Raw genomic sequence first — 5,673 nt, forward strand, 5'->3', positions numbered from 1 at the left:
ATCAATCAAAATTCTTATGAAGCAAAAACATTTCTCGGTTCCAAAATCACAACACTTGTTTACGGACAATGTTAACATTTTAAGTACGAAATAATTAGTCTCCTGAATTTGGGAAAATCCTAAATCACAAAAATAATCTGAGTTCTTTGAAAAAAGTGAAATTCTAAAGAAATTCAAATGTTTCATAAAAGTCCAAAAAGTAATGATTACATATTATTGATCATCTTGTGAAATAAGTACAATCCTCAATAATACAAAAACAAGCACATTTATTGATCACATAACAAAGCACATTACCTTTTAAAAAGGAAACTTCTACAAAATGCTGTACATTTTTAATTACAACATGTTAGTATTTAATATCTTATGAATTTGGGAATGCTCTCCAACAGGTGGAGTTCTTAAAAACAGCTAAATTACTACGAAATACAGACAAATACATATAAAGTAAGAAAAATACTGAATGATTGAAAATGATTACAAAACTGAGCTCAGTACACGTGAAATAAGAAAATGAAAGAAAAGTTAAAATCTTATACATTTTGGCAATTTACAAATATAATCGGATTTCTCTAAAAAAAAGTTCGGATTTCTCTTTTTTTACAAACAATCTCTTCAGACCAAAATCAAGCTGAATTCTTCTGAAATAACATTTTTCAATATAAAATCAGCATTGTTATGAAATAAGAAGTGTTTGGACTATTTACTTTTGTTCAATTCCTATTTGTATATTGTTCAGCTAAATCTGGTCCTTCTGCTAAAATGACCCATGTGACCCACAAGGGGATCAAATATCCCATCTCGCTGATCAGATGAATTATTGTGAAAAACGTAACATTTTGTAAACTGTACTTTTTCTTATTTGTTGATAAAAAAACGTTGTTGTGCTCGAGGTCTACAAATCCAACACTAGGTGGCGCTGTAACGCGTTCCTCCTGTTATCTCAGGAATCACTACATTAGATTCAAACACTGGGTATTGTAACACTGTTTTTAGAGGATATTTGAACATTAATATATGGCATTCATTGGCCAACTTAGTTCCTGAGCGGCCTGGGTTGGTGTGTCTGTGGTTTCAAACTGCACCGACTGCATTGACTTTTCTAAATAAAACTAACTTGTGATGTTTTTTAAAGATCTTCATCTTCAGTGGGAACCAATGGGCTTGGAGCTGACAGGAGGTCAGGAAACATGAGGCACTCACACATTGCTGGTGACTTTCAGAGTGAAAGCTATATTTTCTAACGTTGGTCAAAAGCTATAAGAGCTGGTAAACCCATGTGTGTGAGAGGAGCTCCTTGGAGCTGCTACTCTGCTCCCTGAGCTCCTTCCTCTTCAGCAGGAACACCCAGGTCATCATAATCCAGCTCAATGTCCTCCTGTCGGCTCGGCCTCCGCCCCCTGGTGGCCTGGAGAGACATGACAGCACACAGTGAGACTTCCTGCATCACTCCTGTTCCATAACACACACTGTTTCATTCAGTCAGTGGAACAACAACATGTTTCAGTACCTTATCATTCAGTCAGTGGAACAACAACATGTTTCAGTACCTTATCATTCAGTCAGTGGAACAACAACATGTTTCAGTACCTTATCATTCAGTCAGTGGAACAACAACATGTTTCAGTACCTTATCATTCAGTCAGTGGAACAACAACATGTTTCAGTACCTTATCATTCAGTCAGTGGAACAACAACATGTTTCAGTACCTTATCATTCAGTCAGTGGAACAACAACACGTTTCAGTCCCTCATCATTCAGTCAGTGGAACAACAACACGTTTCAGTCCCTTATCATTCAGTCAGTGGAACAACAACATGTTTCAGTACCTTATCATTCAGTCAGTGGAACAACAACACGTTTCAGTCCCTCATCATTCAGTCAGTGGAACAACAACATGTTTCAGTCCCTCATCATTCAGTCAGTGGAACAACAACATGTTTTAGTACCTTTTCATTCAGTCAGTGGAACAACAACATGTTTCAGTCCCTCATCATTCAGTCAGTGGAACAACAACATGTTTTAGTACCTTTTCATTCAGTCAGTGGAACAACAACATGTTTCAGTACCTCATCATTCAGTCAGTGGAACAACAACATGTTTCAGTACCTCATCATTCAGTCAGTGGAACAACAACATGTTTCAGTACCTTATCATTCAGTCAGTGGAACAACAACATGTTTCAGTCCCTCATCATTCAGTCAGTGGAACAACAACATGTTTTAGTACCTTTTCATTCAGTCAGTGGAACAACAACATGTTTCAGTACCTCATCATTCAGTCAGTGGTGGAACAACATGTTTCAGTACCTTATCATTCAGTCAGTGGTGGAACAACAACATGTTTCAGTACCTTATCATTCAGTCAGTGGTGGAACAACAACATGTTTCAGTACCTTATCATTCAGTCAGTGGTGGAACAACAACATGTTTCAGTACCTTATCATTCAGTCAGTGGTGGAACAACAACATGTTTCAGTCCCTTATCATTCAGTCAGTGGTGGAACAACAACATGTTTCAGTCCCTTATCATTCAGTCAGTGGTGGAACAACATGTTTCAGTACCTCATCATTCAGTCAGTGGAACAACAACATGTTTCAGTACCTCATCATTCAGTCAGTGGAACAACAACATGTTTCAGTACCTCATCATTCAGTCAGTGGAACAACAACATGTTTCAGTACCTTATCATTCAGTCAGTGGAACAACAACATGTTTCAGTCCCTCATCATTCAGTCAGTGGAACAACAACATGTTTTAGTACCTTTTCATTCAGTCAGTGGAACAACAACATGTTTCAGTACCTCATCATTCAGTCAGTGGTGGAACAACATGTTTCAGTACCTTATCATTCAGTCAGTGGTGGAACAACAACATGTTTCAGTACCTTATCATTCAGTCAGTGGTGGAACAACAACATGTTTCAGTGCCTCATCATTCAGTCAGTGGAACAACAACATGTTTCAGTACCTCATCATTCAGTCAGTGGAACAACAACATGTTTCAGTCCCTCATCATTCAGTCAGTGGAACAACAACATGTTTTAGTACCTTTTCATTCAGTCAGTGGAACAACAACATGTTTCAGTCCCTCATCATTCAGTCAGTGGAACAACAACATGTTTCAGTACCTCATCATTCAGTCAGTGGAACAACAACATGTTTAGTACCTTTTCATTCAGTCAGTGGAACAACAACATGTTTCAGTCCCTCATCATTCAGTCAGTGGAACAACAACATGTTTCAGTCCCTCATCATTCAGTCAGTGGTGGAACAACAACATGTTTCAGTCCCTTATCATTCAGTCAGTGGAACAACAACATGTTTCAGTACCTTATCATTCAGTCAGTGGTGGAACAACAACGTGTTTCAGTCCCTTATCATTCAGTCAGTGGAACAACAACGTGTTTCAGTCCCTTATCATTCAGTCAGTGGTGGAACAACAACGTTTTTCAGTCCCTTATCATTCAGTCAGTGGAACAACAACATGTTTCAGTCCCTTATCATTCTGTCAGTGGAACAACAACATGTTTCAGTACCTCATCATTCAGTCAGTGGTGGAACAACAACGTGTTTCAGTCCCTTATCATTCAGTCAGTGGAACAACAACGTGTTTCAGTCCCTTATCATTCAGTCAGTGGAACAACAACATGTTTCAGTACCTTATCATTCATTCCGTCAGTGAACACAACGTGTTTCAGTCCCTTATCATTCAGTCATGGAACAACAACACTTTCAGTCTCCCTCATCATTCAGTCAGTGGAACAACAACACGTTTCAGTCCCTTATCATTCTGTCAGTGGAACAACAACATGTTTCAGTACCTCATCATTCAGTCAGTGGTGGAACAACAACGTGTTTCAGTCCCTTATCATTCAGTCAGTGGAACAACAACGTGTTTCAGTCCCTTATCATTCAGTCAGTGGAACAACAACATGTTTCAGTACCTTATCATTCAGTCAGTGGAACAACAACGTGTTTCAGTCCCTTATCATTCAGTCAGTGGAACAACAACATGTTTCAGTCCCTCATCATTCAGTCAGTGGTGGAACAACAACATGTTTCAGTACCTTATCATTCAGTCAGTGGAACAACAACATGTTTCAGTCCCTTATCATTCAGTCAGTGGAACAACAACGTGTTTCAGTCCCTTATCATTCAGTCAGTGGAACAACAACATGTTTCAGTACCTCATCATTCAGTCAGTGGTGGAACAACAACGTGTTTCAGTCCCTTATCATTCAGTCAGTGGAACAACAACGTGTTTCAGTCCCTTATCATTCAGTCAGTGGTGGAACAACAACGTGTTTCAGTCCCTTATCATTCAGTCAGTGGAACAACAACATGTTTCAGTCCCTCATCATTCAGTCAGTGGTGGAACAACAACATGTTTCAGTACCTTATCATTCAGTCAGTGGAACAACAACATGTTTCAGTCCCTTATCATTCTGTCAGTGGAACAACAACATGTTTCAGTCCCTTATCATTCAGTCAGTGGAACAACAACATGTTTCAGTACCTTATCATTCAGTCAGTGGAACAACAACATGTTTCAGTCCCTTATCATTCAGTCAGTGGTGGAACAACATGTTTCAGTACCTCATCATTCAGTCAGTGGAACAACACATGTTTCACAGTACCTCATCATTCAGTCAGTGGAACAACAACATGTTTCAGTACCCTCATCATCAGTCAGTGGAACAACAACATGTTTCAGTACCTTATCATTCAGTCAGTGAACAACCAACATTTTTCTTTACCTTGCAGTAGAAGTAAAGGCCGACGGTCAACCAGCAGCTGAATGCAGCGGCAGGACGACGGCTCGGATGATAAAAGGTTCTGGATCTGATAGAACACATGGACAGCATCACATCAACGAGTCAGCAAACACACAGAGACCTGAACCCACTTCAGCATGGAGACCTCCTCTCTACAGTTATATTACAATAAACTACATCTTCTTAAGATCTTCAGTCAACCCCAACGCCTTTTTCCTGTTCATAGCAACAGTAGGACTGTAGGGAGAAGCTGCTAGCTGTATCTGTTAAACAGTCAGTACTCATGGCATACTCCAATGTAAACTACAAGCTGACTGGAGGATTGCTGTTCTGGATTCATGTCTTCTCACGTTCATTGCACTTATTGTACTTGCTCTGGAAAGCTACATGTGATGTAAGGGTGTGACTGGCTTCACAGGGCTCACAGTAAAACACTCAGTCCTCACCAGCGTCTCCTGGGGAGCATCACGCTCTGTCCTACAGTAAACTCTAACAGCTCACCTGTGACGGTGACGAAGCAGACGGCTCTCAGAGGAGAAGTCCTGAAAAAAAGCAGAGACGTGATAAACACAGCTGTAGTTTCCCTGGTCGGGCGGGCTCTGCCCCGGGAACAGGAAGTGGGCAAGTGATTGACAGCTGGCTCTGAGTAGTAGTTGTTTGCTGAGTTTGATGGAGGTGAAGTTGAGCTGGAAGGAGCCTCCTGGGTACTGAGGCTGGATGGAGCAACTGATGCTGAAGTGGGAGCCTCTGAACACCTGGAACCCTGCTGCTGGGCCCCGGAGACCCCGTACATGGAGGAGGACACAGAGATGTTGGGCTGAAACAGCTTATCTGGAGAGAGAGGAGAGAGAGAGAGAGAGAGAGAGAGAGAGAGAGAGAAGAGATAGAGAGAGAG

At 40.7% G+C, this 5,673-nt stretch overlaps 1 long non-coding RNA gene across 1 annotated transcript; it reads right to left on the bottom strand.

The window, feature by feature from the left end:
• LOC117473275 lies at window positions 1-4,790 on the bottom strand. The gene is made up of 2 exons (XR_004555019.1): window positions 4,761-4,790; window positions 1-1,408 (listed from the first exon to the last, which is right to left on the bottom strand). It is a non-coding gene; the product is annotated as an uncharacterized LOC117473275 (long non-coding RNA).
• Between the last annotated feature and the right edge of the window lie 883 nt (window positions 4,791-5,673).

Source organism: Trematomus bernacchii, unplaced genomic scaffold (assembly GCF_902827165.1).
Source record: "Trematomus bernacchii unplaced genomic scaffold, fTreBer1.1, whole genome shotgun sequence".
NCBI classification, from domain to species: Eukaryota; Metazoa; Chordata; class Actinopteri; order Perciformes; family Nototheniidae; genus Trematomus; species Trematomus bernacchii.